At 36.7% G+C, this 12,883-nt stretch overlaps 1 pseudogene; it reads right to left on the bottom strand.

Annotated features, from left to right (window-relative positions):
- Positions 1-605: 605 nt before the first annotated feature.
- On the bottom strand, positions 606-12,660 carry LOC117925926 (annotated as a pseudogene).
- Between the last annotated feature and the right edge of the window lie 223 nt (positions 12,661-12,883).

Consider the following 12,883-nt stretch of genomic DNA (forward strand, 5'->3'; position numbering starts at 1 on the left):
GTTTTTATCATGGATTTGACTGAAAAAACAAAAAACTTTTGTGAAAACAAAATTAAAATATTGATTTAAAAAATTAAATTGATATTATAAAATGTTTTTTGGCCCATGCAGGTCTCAAAGTATGATGTGAGTGGAAGGTTTGGTAGGGAGGGATACCACATTTTTGTCAAAAACTATAGTCGTCTGCATATGTAATGAATAAATCATGAGACATCAACAATTTACTTTCATTACAGAGAATTGGAGGTCTTTTTTACTTTTTCTCTCATGAGTCCCATCCCAAGGACACCAGCCAAATGTATGGGGGAAGATGCAGTGAAAAACACTATTTAAACTGCAGTTTGTAAAGCTCATGCCTAATTATTAACAACTTAATGCTCTTGTATCCTGTCAAAGAACTAGGGAAATTCCCATCATGAGAAACAGCCTTAGCAGAAAGCTAAAGCAGATAACAAATGAGAAAAAGACCATTTAGTTGGTGATCATACGCCCTTCAAAGTTGGACTGTAATGAACTTAAATGCTAGCATGTTACAAGTTTGAATATATGCTGGAGACGATGATTATCTCAAGAGCACAAGGATTGGATGGAGAACAAGGAGCATATAACCATTCCCAAATGAAAACCATAGCACAAACAAAATGTCATTGAAATACAAGTAGTAATTAATACAAGAAAACTCACATTCTCATAGTTTCAGTAACATATGTAATAAAAAAATGGCTTGAAATCAAAGCAATGGATATACCCTCTTCATATAAATTAAAGACTTGACAAATCCTCTCTTATAAGAACAAGACCATCCCACCTGAAATGGCCAAAACCAACTGGCTCCAAACACCTAAGCTGATTACCCTATAGGAAGAAGATGGGGTTGAAGATGCTCGTAGAGACCCAACCTCATCTGAAGCAGTTGGAGCATCTGCAGCAGGGCTGATGTCAGGAGCTGGTGCTGGAGCTAGGGTAGGAGGAATGTCGGTGCCAAAGATTGCTTTAGGGAGAAGGACCTTATCAACTTCATACACAGCCACAGATCGGTCGAATGCACGCTGCTACTCACCTTGGTGTTAGTCCATCTTGAGCCAATGTGGACAGTCCCGGCGACATCTGTAAATATCATTCAAGTGAAATAAAATCAGGAATGCTTCAATATCTCAATAAAGACAAGCATAGTCACTTCATACCGAAAACTAAAACCTTAACCAGAATAGAAATAGCAGCAAAGAACTTCAAATAATCATGTCAACAACTGAAGAAACAAATAGGGGGAAAAAGAAGCAAACAATAACTACTTTAGTTGCATGTATTAGGACATCACTATGAGTATTGTAGGCTTAAGCCCCATGCCACCTCAAATTTAGATAACTGCATAAATTATTCCCTCAAAAGAAATGTATTGGTCATGTGCCAAACTCTAGGTTTTAAGACTCAAATTAAAATAACTGAATAAAATTTCTGAAGCATTATAAAATTTCACACCAATCAATTGTCTGTCACAATTTAGTTTTCTACAAGTGGAATAGTTTCAGAAACGGAAGGAGAAAAGCATGTTCCAGAAAAATATAATATTTTATAATTAGAGAACATAGAAACCTTTTCCATTCTCCAGAGAGTACAAAAAATCAGTAAAAGAAAGAGTTATGAAAAGATTATTCTGTCTAGACATGAAGCTTTTCATGTCCCCACTAGCACATAGCTCAATAGTAAAAACATGAGATATGAAAAGATGGCCTAGTTCACAGTGTATCATTCAATATCAGAGCTTTTTATGGCCCAGCCTATTGAGAGTGTATTATTATTATTATTATTCAGTCTATTGATAGTGTATTATTATTATTCCTTCCTCCTTTCTGTCATCTCAAGGTTCCTCCAAAATTAACACTCTTTTTGGCCTAGTTCATAGTCTATTGATGGTATATTACAATTATTATTATTTCCTTTATTTAATCATATCAAGGTTCCTCCAAGATTAATGCTCTTTATAACCCAACTCACAATCTATTGATAGTGTGTTATGACTACACTCTGACTAAGATAGTTCCATTTCCATTTCCTCTCCTTTGGATAAGAAATTCAAACTTAAATGGTGGCAAAACTATGATTCAATTGATTGCATTTGTAGCAATGAAGTTCAAAATTGGTTCATACAACAGTAAAAAATGAGAAAGCACATTAAGTATCCCCTAAGAAAATAAAACAGATGATCCACCCTACCAAAAGAAAATAAAAAACACCACTTCTAAGAGTTACAAAAAGCATTCCAAGTGATCTACATTCCAAGCCAGAATTTTGAAACTAAAAATAAATAACAAATAAAATTCACTTGAGATATGAGGCAAATCTGAAACCAGTACTTAGAGGATGAGCACCTGTCTTTCCAGTTTCCACATATAGGAAAGCTTTAAGTAGGTGCTCACCTTGCTTTCTAGACACTTGCTAAGTCGCCTCTAATAGTTCAAAGTTGTTGCATTGTAGGTTGACAAAACTCCCACATTTAAATTTAAAATGTATCTAAACATAGAAGTTAGTAATTATCCATATATTGAACAACCCAAAAAATAAAAGATAGAAACACATACAACTATAAAGTAATTACCACAGATGCACTGCATGGACATTGTTATACACATCCATACTCAATGGCTAAATGACTAGCCCCAAAATGGGCTTCTATTGAATAGTACACAAAGAAATTAGGTATCATGATGTTTATTTCTAGGTAAACAGACTCCCACTAACTAAAAAATATGAAGGTTTTAACCCCAAATTTCCATATATCAGATCACCAACCAACAGGGTCCAAGGCTTAGCTCCGGATAATTTTTACTTTGAAAAAAAGGAGAACAAAATAAATGATGAGCTTTCAAATTTTCTCTTCTATTCCTCACTTTTTCTGTTAAAAAATGATTCCTTCACATCATTTTCACATTCAATTCCAACATGAAATACTAAATCTTAGAAGTCAGAATCACCAAACAGGAGCATATTAATAGATAACCACAAATGGAAACAAATAGAGATACAATGGCATTCATCAGATATTAGCTAACCTAAATAAATGACATTTTTTCAATATATATTTTTTTTCATTTATGGGAGTGCCAATTATTATTTTATCATGGGGTGCTGAAAAAAAAATTAAAGATTATATCATCACAACCATAATTATTTAAAAAAAAAAACTATAAAGTTCAATACTCTTTAATTTTTTTTTTCAGTGTCGTTTTTTCACAAATTTTTCACAGTGGACTATCAAAGTAGTAAACCAATGGCACTTTCTTAGTCTAACATTGCTATAAAGGACAAATCACTATGAGTTTCCCAATTAGTAAGCAATGATATGTGATTTGATACAAAACAAAATACTGCAAAGAGAAAATCAGGATTCAGTCAATCATATGAAAGAAATAAAAATAACTGGAAAAGCTTGACAAGCAACATAAAACTAAAGAAACAAAATCTTACTTGTTGGACTTGTGTCCGCAATGTGTCAAATTGAGCTTCTGTACAACAAACATTACCACTGATGGTTGGACACATACTTTGGATCTTTGATGAAAACAGATCATCTGGCTGGGAAACATGAGAAAGAAAAGAATAGTCCAAATCATATAATTTGAGTTGTTATTGATATTAAATGGAACTAGTCATACCATTCATATTTTGTTTCAAATTAACTATTGCTAAGAAAAATTTCCTGAATACACAATCCAAGCAGTAGGGAAATATTTCTTTAAATTGTCTCTTATTATTCCATATATATTCTCAAGGAAGGTTGTGAGTTGCTGTTTAAAAAGAAAAGCTGCATATTTGGCTTGTCTCAAGTCATCCAGTCCACCAAGCACCCGACCATTAAGAAATGAGAACCCACTAAGGTGGTACCTAGGGTCCCTTAACGTAGTACCTAAAGGCCACTAAGGTAGTACCTAAAAGCCATTAAGGTAATACTTAAGGTACAGTCCCAAAAAACCATTGGTGGGTCACATGAGCACTCAAGAGAAGCACCTAATGGCATGGTCTAAGGGTCACAAAGGAAGCCCCGAGGCTTGGGAGAGGTTGAGTTGAGGTTTAGCTAAGGTAATACCTAGGGTCCCTTAAGGTAGTACCTAAGGTACAATACCAAAAAACCATTGGTGAACCACATGAGCACTCAAGAGAAGCACATAATGGCATGACCTAAGGGTCACAAAGGAAGACCCGAGGGTTGGGAGAGGTTGAGTTCAAGTTTAGCTAAGGTAGTACCTAGGGTACCTTAAGGTAGTACCTGAAGGCCACTAAGGTAGTACCTAAAGGCCACTAAGGTAGTACCTAAGGTATAATACCAAAAAACCATTAATGAACCACATGAGCACTCAAGAGAAGCACATAATGGTATGGTCTAAGGGTCACAAAGAAAGACCTGGGGCTTGGGAGAGGTAGAGTTCAAGTTTAGCTAAGGTGGTACCTAGGGTCCCTTAAGGTAGTACCTGAAGGCCACTAAGGTAGTACCTAAAGGCCATTAAGGTAGTACCTAAGGTACAGTACCAAAAAACCATTGTTGGACCACTTGAGCACTCAAGAGAAGCACATAATGGCATGGTCTAAGGGTCACAAAGGAAGATCCGAGGCTTGGGAGAGGTTGAGTTAAAGTTTAGCTAAGGTAGTACCTAGGGTCCCTTAAGGTAGTACCTGAAGGCCACTAAGGTAGTACCTAAAGGCCATTAAGGTAGTACCTAAGGTATAATACCAAAAAACCATTAATGAACCATATGAGCACTCAAGAGAAGCACATAATGACATGGTCTAAGGGTCACAAAGAAAGACCTGAGGCTTGGGAGAGGTAGAGTTCAAGTTTAGCTAAGGTGGTACCTAGGGTCCCTTAAGGTAGTACTTGAAGGCCACTAAGGTAGTACCTAAAGGCCATTAAGGTAGTACCTAAGGAACAGTACCAAAAAACCATTGGTAGACCACTTGAGCACACAAGAGAAGCACATAATGGCATGGTCTAAGGGTCACAAAGGAAGACCCGAGGCTTAGGAGAGGTTGAGTTCAAGTTTAGCTAAGGTAGTACCTAGGGTCCCTTAAGGTAGTACCTGAAAGCCACTAAGGTAGTACCTAAAGGCCATTAAGGTAGTACCTAAGGTACAGTACCAAAAAACCATTGTTGGACCACTTGAGCACTCAAGAGAAGCACATAATGGCATGGTCTAAGGGTCATAAAGGAAGGCCCGAGGCTTGGGAGAGGTTGAGTTCAAGTTTAGCTAAGGTAGTACACATGGTCCCTTAAAGTAGTACCTAAGGGCTCTTAAGGTAGTACCTAAGGTACAGTCCCAAAAAACCATTGGTGGACCACTTGAGCACTCAAGAAAACCACATAATGGCATGGTCTAAGGGTCACAAAGGAAGGACCGAGGCTTAGGAGAGGTAGAGTTCACGTTTAGCTTACCGAAACAGTATTAAGTGCACAAAAAGAATAATAGTTTGGTCAATAACGGACAAAGCCCATATTCCAGTTTCTTTGTTCCAAAAAAATCGGCATCCTAACATCTATACCAACTTTTCTTCCTTTCTTCCTTCCTATCTTGTTTGAAGAAATGAAGCAACCAAGTACTCAATGAACTTTTCTAAGTAAAATCTATTTGTTTGAGAACTAAAGAGTAGTGCATTCCTTAGCTTATGTAAAGACAATTACACCCTAAATGATTATTTTAGAGAAATGGACAGTATGATAGGCTTAATATAATATTTATACAAAAAGATATTATAAACTAGATTCACAAACTTTTTGTTTCACTATAATTATACTAAAAATCTTTCAAACAAAGAAACTAGCACATCTCAACTCATCCACTTTCATTATTTTCTTACATTCAAGTGGCTCCTGATGGAAACCATAATCACAACTTATAATATTTTACTCTACCACTGATCCATAAATCTAGAAACCATTTTTGACAACAATATCTTGTAAGTACCAGCACCGTATATCATTCCAACACTATCAACAAGTCCAACACCAATGTTTTAATACTACATTTTACACGTAGGCAAGAAAAATATTTTTCCCCTAGTGGAAGCAATCTTATTAACATATTTGCTAGCTTCTTGGACCAGTTTCTGTCATGGGAACTGACTTACATCATTGCATATCAATCATCATTGAAATAAATGAACTCCTAAAATTCAGAAGTTCTCTTTCAAAGAGATGAAACAACTAAGTACCAAAAAACATTTTCTAGATTGAATACACTTTTTAGCAACTAAGGAATAGGCAATTCCCTTGTTTATGTAGAAAAATAGTGACTTGTAATCGTGTCAAATATTGAAAGCAAAATAGGCTTAACATATTATTTTGGTCACTAAGATATTATATACAACATGAAAATCTTCTTGTTTCAACAATATGTATATGTTTCAAAATTAACCTGTACCCATATGGGCAACAAGGGATAAATATTTGTACTTCATCCAGTTGCTGACAATTTCACTTCAGTTTTACCAAAAATCATTCTTAGAAAAGAACGAACACATATCACCCCATCCACTTCCTTTATTTTTTAAAACCTAAAATAACACCAAGGGCCACAAGCCCATGATGTACCACAGAGACACAAGCACATCATTCATCCTGAACCCATCATCTCCCTTCAAATTCGGCAACTTTTTCAAGAAATACACATCCCTTGACTAACAAAGGCACAAAGTAATGTGTTACACTCTTCTTAGAGTGATCAAATTGTGGGGAAGAAAAACGAAAAAGAACATATGGAGCAGGTATATTCATTTACTAGATCAATTATACCTCAATGTGTACCATATAAAATAACTGGTACCATAGAACTATGACTAGAATTTGAAATGGGTTTCTAGCCCTAGTACTCATCAGGATTTTCCAAATTAATGAAATAAACACAACAACAACAACAACAAAACCATATCCCATCAAATTAAACAAACACAAAAGCAAAACAAAAGCACTTCTCTTTAGTATGAAATGGTTGCAGTCCATGGTACCGGAGTCTGGTCAGGAGTGAGGTTGAAAACATAGTAGATCAGTCCAACCCACAACACGAAAAGCAGAGCTGATGTTGTCCAGTCTCCTCCATCCCCACCATCTCCGTTCTCACTCTCCAATTTAGCTCAATTTTCAGCAGCTGGGTTTTCTGGATTCTGAGTGTTGAAGGAACAGATTTGAAGGCCACCCCTTTTCTGAAATGTAGAAATTGGGTGTTTGGGTTTACTGAGAATTGGAGGGTTTGGGTTTGGGGTTCTGATAAATGAGATTCTGGAGTTGGAGTTACGGGTTTTGAGATAAACGAATGGGAGAGCAGAGAAGTTGCAGGAGATGAGGGTGGTGCTGGCCAAATTGGTAGGGAAAGTTGTTCGGGTCGGGTTTCTTTGTGCTTTGAGAATGAAAGTTTCAAATTGTTCTGCTGACATGGGTGGATTTGCTGATGACATGGAGAGATTTAGGGCAATCTGGGAAGAGGAAAAAATAAACAGTAGATAGTGCACGTTTTGGATATTACTTTACATATTAATAATTGGATCTCATATTTTGTATATTTAGGTTATCAAAATCATATATTTTCCACATCAACAGCCCAAAACCTAATTTTCCCAGTTTTTAATGGTTATAAATAAGTAGCGTAACATTTCCTGAAGCTTACATCGTTCATCTCCTCCTCCCAGCCACATGGTGCCAAAGGGAAAGATGGATTCCCCAACACATCTTGCTCAAATACCAGACGAGCCCCACACTCTTTCACCACTACGCCGGCATCATTGGATACAAAAAATGAAACCTTCATGTTGTCGATGCTCGGATGGAAATTCGCAGTAATAAGGGATCGATACCCAAACCGGCTGTGGTCAGCTTTCGAAAAATGCATGGGAGCCATGTTGTCGAGAGAGAAGCCGCCAGAGTCATTCACACTAAAATATGCAGAACGGCCTAACTTACCCATGCTGATGTTTGGGCGGGAAACAAAACAAAAAGCAAATCCCATCAGCCTGGTACAAGACCAAAGTCGAGGCGCCTCTACAGTTACTGAACAGCCCACGCTCTTATGGGTGAACCACTCTGGAATGCTACTCCCAGGAACAACAGCGTCATAGACAATAGATAGAGCCCGCTGAATCATGAAAAAGTTGGGAGGCATGCATGTAGAGAAATAATATTCTAGGATTAGTATTCCAAGATTATTTTGTGGGATTGTGTCAATTATTTAACACGACATTAGATTTTGTTTTAAGAATTCTTAGCAAATGCAAACAAATAATAACATACCGGGTAATGGAAAATAGAATAACTTGGATCCCCAAATTTCGGCATTGATGCAACAAGCTGAATTCCCCGTAAGATAGCTTCCACAGTGTCACTCTGCTCATTCTCCCCTAGTCGGAAGCAATTAGAAAATTCGAAGTTGAAATTTTTTAACTCCCCGCATGCATATCCACTTGATGGATTTGAAAAGGTTTCCAGGGATGTGCAATCATTGGCCAATAAGTCTTCAATATTTGATGGAAGCTCTGGCAAAGATCGAAGACTCTTGCAGTGTTCCAATATGAGCCTTTTGAGTCGAGGAAGTCGACTGAGGCTAGGCACTGTGATGAAACTGTTTCTACTCAGATCTAAACATTCCAACCAAGATAAGGAGCTAAGATCACTGGGTAGGGCTCCTTCCAATAGGTTGCAGTCACTTAAATTCAACTTTTTCAAGGGGCATAGAACAGACAAAAAAGACGGTCGCAATCCTTTTGTTGGTGATGAGCGCAAACATAAAGCCAGATTCCTTGACTTAGATTCCCCTCCCTTGCATCCTGCTAATGATAATACTTCAAGCTTTGTCAAAAGAGTAATAGAGGTGGGTACCTCTTGTATACCAGTTCCATTTGCTTTGAGCTTTGCTAAACATTGTAGGCTCCCCATGTCATCTGGCAATTTCTTCAGTTCTGAACAACCAGAGAGAGTAAGAGTCTGAAGAGACGTCAGCTTACAAATGCTTTCCGGAAGACTTGCAAGTTTTTTACAATTTTTCAGCTTCAACAAAACAAGCCCATTTAGATGCTCGATTGATGAAGGTAGCTCTCTTAGACCAGTGTCATCTAGAAAAAGCTCTTTCAAACTCTCCATATTTTCCCCTATCTCTGGAAGCTTCTTCAGTCTGGAGCAGTTTGAAAGAATAAGAGTTTTCAGGGACTTCAACTTAAAAATGAAGCTCGGTAATGAATCAAGGCTTTTGCACTCTCCCAGATTTAATAAAGCAAGTCCATTGAGATATTCAATGGACAATGGCAATGCTTTTATAGCAGTCCCTTTTAAAGAAAGCTCTGATAAATTATCCATGGCTCCCTGCACCTCTGGAAATTTCTTCAGTTTTGAGCAGCCTGAGAGATTAAGATTTTGAAGAGATTCCATATGGATGCTGCTCAAGAAACTATTGAGGTTCTTGCAACCTTCTAAATTCAGGCAAATAAGCTTCTTGAGAGCTCCAATGGATGGGTGAACCAGGACCAAGCTTCTACAGCCAACAAGAAATATTCTCCTGAGCTTTGGAGCTCCAGAGAAGTCTGGAGTTTTGATTAGATGTTGAGAGTGGCTAAGGTTGATGAACTTCAACTTCTGGAATGACTGTCAAAGAAAAAGAGGGAAAAAAAGGCTAGATACAACAAATCCACTTTGATGAACTTTATAATCCATTTAAAGAAAAACAAAAAATATAAATTATACCTTGTTTCCTACCCATAGTTGTTCAAGCCGACTAAAGCACATTTCTAACTCAAGAAGCTTCTCTGGATGAAAATTTGATGGAAGGGACTTCAAAGGGTATCCATCCCAGTAGAGAGATCTTAAGTTGTTGGATAGAAATTTAAAATCCCCATATAGATGCAACTTACATTTAGGGTACCGACTTTTATACCAATCATAGTTTCTCCATTTCCAAGCATAATCCCAGCTATCACGTATTTGTGCATTACAGAATCTGAGCATTCTTAATCTGTTCATCTTTGTAAAGACATCAACACTGAAGTGTAGCTCTTTTAAAGTAGACAAGTCAAGGACTATGCCTTCAACTGCTTCAGTCCCCTGACAATGAACCAGGAGACAAGTATGAGCTTGAAGTTAAAATTTAAAAATTGAAAAAATAAAAATAAAAAAAGCAATCGTGAGTTTAGGTCTTACTGTATTTGTTGTTAATACATGGATGACATCCTCATTAACCCACAACCTACTGCGTTTGCCGGGAATAGATTCTTGCCGAACAATTTCCCATCCCATTTCTTGTATCAAATCATGCATGCACACGTCATTATTTGAAATAGTTATGAGAGACTTCTCTATAAGAAAAGGTATGTCACTGTCCGGAAAGAAATCACAACTTTCCAGTATTTTTGTGACGTAATCTTTGTCTTGCCCTTTAAAGAAGCATGCGATGTTGAGAAATATACGCTTTTGATTATCATCTAATCCATCAAAACTTATTTTGAGCACATCTTGAATCTCTTTGTTTGGAATTCTTCTGAGTTTTTCCAATTCACTCTCCCATTCCTTTTTGCTTCTATTGTATAGAAGACAACCCAAGATTTTAAGGGCTAAGGGAATGCCCTTTGTATAATTTAGGGCACGGTCACATAGCTGTACAAAATCTTCCGTAGGAGGCTTATATTTAAAGGCATGCTGACAAAAGAGCATACAAGCTTTATCATTGTTTAATTCCTTAACTTCATATATTTCAACTTTCTCATCTAGCAAATGTTTGTCTCGGGTTGTTATGATATTTCGACTTCCTGGACCAAACCAATTATGATTTCCAACTAAAACCTCCAATTGTTGCAGGTGATCCACATCATCAAGAACAATAAGGACCTTCATGGAGTCGAGCATTTTTTTTATAACATTGATTCCTCTATTGAAAATTCTTATATCTAGATTTCCTTCCCATAAAATTTGTGAAAGGAGTTCCTTTTGTATATCAGCTGGATCCAAATTGAGTGCGAATTTTCTAATAAACAGCCTCAGCAATGGTTGTCTTACCTATGCCAGCCATGCCCCAAAGTCCTACCATCCGAACATCATCTGATCCAATACATAATAATGAAACCATGTCCTGTATACGAGAATCCATTCCAACTAGAGTCTCCATGTTGCTTGAGGATGCATCATTCAGTTCATTCCAGATCTTGGAAACAATTTTCTCAATAACCGTGGTTTCATGTCTGCGAAAATTAAATTGAGAACAATCATATGGTCATCTTTTTAAAGTCATAAAGGGACAAAGAAAAATAGTTAAATATAGCAGTACTAGTGCTTAGATTTGTTCTCTGTTGCTACTGAAAAAAAGAATGCATACAAGATATAATTCAACAAGATGAAGCTAAAATTGATCAAACTGTTAACCCCATTATCATGTTGTTAGGATGGGAACACATGGTATCCAATAAAAGAAGAGACATGAAGCGAGAAATAATGCATGTATTGTGAAATAATTAATCCAAGACACTATTATTCAGTCTGACACTCTCCGAATTGAGCAGTGTGCATAAAGAACATCTTAGAAATGAGGTTAGGAACACCAGAAAAGCTATTGGATGCATTTTGACGCCACAAGGATTGATTTTCAAAGCTAAAAAAACATATATGGTGATCCAATTAATTAATGGGCCTTCGGAAAGGTTGAAAAAGCACTGATCCAATCGAGTTTGAAGAAGTCTTCAAGCATTAATCACAAGACAAAGACAACCTTTTGCTTCTTGTTATTTTTGAGATCAAGGGGCACTAAACCTCATTGATATGATGTAAAATGGAACTCAGCTTAATATAATCTCTACACCCCTTAATTAGGTTGTTAAAAATGAAATTTTACAAAACCCTCATCCTCGCCTTATCATTTTTCTCTATAATAAACCAAAAGGGAAAGTTGGATTAATACATACAGAAAGAAATTCAAGTAGATCCAGCTTAGAAGAAGAAAAAGAAGAAAAAAAGCAACACCCAAATAGAAAACAAAAGAAATCCAGTTAGAAGAATTACTCATTTCGTGAATCCCATCCAGAAAGTCCGGATACCGCAGTTAGAGCTTCTCTCCACTTGCGCACTTTCTCCATGTTGTCCCTGTAAACTTGTTCATGCTTTCTAAATGCTACTCCATAACTCCCTGTTTGTTTTCTTACATGAGAGGGATCCACATTATAGAAAACCGGAAAAGCTGTGTGTCCCCCCACATTGACACACTCAAGAATCTTGGTGAGTTCATCTAAACACCAACCTGAAGAAGCATAGTGTTCAGAGAAAATGATGATGGAAAACCTTGATTCTTCAATTGCATGTAGGAGTGCTGAAGATATTTGTTCGCCTCTCCTGAGTTGGTCATCTATGAAAGTGTTGATTCCGCATCGACAAAGCGCCGCGTGAAGATGATCAGTAAAGCTTTTGCGGGTGTCTTCTCCTCTGAAACTAAGGAAAACTTCATGCTTCCATGGATGGGTGGAAGAGGAAGAAGCTATAGAGAGACTGGTTGAAGAAGTCATTTGCTTTTTGGAAGAAGAATGGTTGGAAGACGGATAGCTTGAATGATCGATCCAGAGAATTGTAACTTCAAGATGGTAGGTGTGGCTGAAGACCAAATAAACAAAAAGAAGATAAGACCAAGGTTGCACATTCAAAAAGAAAAAGGAAACACCGGGAGACACGGCAGAAAGAGAGGAATGACATAAAAAAATATATTTAGATTATTAAACAAAGGGATCCAACAAACATTATTTATTAAAATATTTCATTTTGTTGTTAAATTTTAAAAATTAGACATTAAAAATATTATAAGAATGTAAATCATAAGATATTCACATTGAAAATATTTGTTACCTTTTTTTTTCCTTTTTATTTTAATGATATTTTTTATCA

This window comes from Vitis riparia, chromosome 12 (assembly GCF_004353265.1).
Source record: "Vitis riparia cultivar Riparia Gloire de Montpellier isolate 1030 chromosome 12, EGFV_Vit.rip_1.0, whole genome shotgun sequence".
In the NCBI taxonomy this organism is placed as follows: domain Eukaryota; kingdom Viridiplantae; phylum Streptophyta; class Magnoliopsida; order Vitales; family Vitaceae; genus Vitis; species Vitis riparia.